Here is a 2,105-nt window from a genome sequence, read left to right on the forward strand (position 1 = left end):
AACAACGGAGGAGGTGTTTCTGGTCTACAGAAACCTGATTCTGCACCCATTGTGCACCCTGAGGCCTCCTGCATGCACAGAGTTCTGTAAAGTGAGGCACTGTCCGCTCTTCTCCATCCCCAGCACAGCCTCTGATTCACCTGCCACCAGGATTATGAATGTGATATTTCCTTCCTTGTCCACATTCCTGTTGTAGAAAACGATGACATTTGCAGCAGAACTTGGCAATAATTTTCACCAAAGTCTGCCATGGAAGAAGTAATCATGGTCCGTGCACTAGAGTTCCACCATCTCATTTCATAGTCCCCTGCCCGGTGTGGAGTGAACCATTCTCCACTCCTTCTGGATGAATCCTGGGTTAAGGAACATGGTTTCAAATCTATCCCATGAACTTTCTTGCAGTTCAATCACTTGGAGTTTGGGTGAAGAATTCCACCCGCTCCATAAAGTGCACAGAAAACCAATTCCTGAATTCTCCCCTATCCCCAAACTATCATAGAAAAGTATTTCCACGAATCTTCACATTCATTTGTTCTAGGTCTAATTGAGTGCATGTCAATATGTGAACGTTTGCTCTTCTATTGATATTTTGCCTTCTATAGCTAAGATTTCAGAAAATGAGACCAGTTTCCCTCGAAAGTTGAACTGTTGAGGACAAATGTACTCTTAAAAAACCATACATTTTTATTATTTTTTTTCTTTTTCTTTCCACCCCCCAACAATATAACCCCTGTTTTCACTGTATTTGATTCTGGTGTCCTGCATCTTGTATATACATTTTTGTAATTTGGGAAGGGGAAGGGATATAACTAAATGCTTAAATAAGGATACATGTTGACTCATTATGACAATGAGATATACAAGACACTATACTGAAAACGAACTTTAATATCTTTTAAAATGTATTCCTCTCATTTTAAATGTATTTTTATCTTTTTAGAAAACATATGATCTTTAAAAATATTTTACTATCTTTTAAAATATATTTTCATTGTCTTTTTATATATTTTAAATTATCTTTTATCTTTATATTTTATTATCTTTAAATGTATCTTCAATTATGTTTTCTATGTTACAATATTTTAATTTATTTTTACTATAGAGTTGAGGGGTAACCATTTCATACATCAGATAATCAGAACTATGTTTCTTTATCTTTTAATTTTTAAATATATTGTGTTATTTTTAAGTGGTTTGATAGATGAGTGGCCATTCAATAAAGCAATTTGTGAATATAATACAACTGGATCCACATGAAAAATACATGCTCTTTTTTTGGACTGCCCTGGGGCTTGAATTCAGGGCCTGGGCACTGTCCCTGAACTTTAGCTCAAGACTAGCACACTATCACTTGAGCCACGGTGCCTCTTCTGTTTTTTTCTGTGTATGTAGTATACTGAGGAATCAAACCTAGGGCTTCATGTATGCAAGGAAAGCACTCTACCACTGACCCATGTTCCCTCCCTGAAAACATGTGCTTTTAATTTTTTTCCAATTATTCCAAAGCACAACAATACCTGACATCCTAGATTCAGCATGTTGCACAGATTTTATTTTCCAATTCAATCCATATAAATTGCTTTTGGATGTCTATAAAATACTTGTATTCATAAACCGCTTTTGTAGAATGGCAACTGTTTGGTACAACCACTGAATGTTCATAAAATATTATTTTTTAAAAAATTCAGGTATTCCCCAGAGGAATTGGGATTACAGATCGGCTAGACTCTCATCTGTCTGTCCTGTTCAGACAATGTTAGAGTAAATTATTAAAACAAGTATTACACTGTGATTATAAATTAATTAAGTAATTAGTTAATTAATTAACCCAAGATCAAGTTTGAGTGCTGGGAACTTCTTCTAACCACTAAAGCCATTCCCACCCCACACCCCAATGAAGTGACATTGATCAGGAAAGATCTTTTGTATTGGTGAACTGCATGGATAAATCCCAACTCTTGTGTGCCACCAACCACTGACAGATCATTTTTTAATTCAATAATAAAAATAAAATACACTGAAGACTTTTTTTAATGTGTAATTTCTGAATTTCCTAGGAAGAAGCAAGCACCTACAGAGTGGACATGAATAACCTACATCACCAC

This window comes from Dipodomys ordii, unplaced genomic scaffold (assembly GCF_000151885.1).
Source record: "Dipodomys ordii isolate 6190 unplaced genomic scaffold, Dord_2.0 Scaffold254, whole genome shotgun sequence".
NCBI classification, from domain to species: Eukaryota; Metazoa; Chordata; class Mammalia; order Rodentia; family Heteromyidae; genus Dipodomys; species Dipodomys ordii.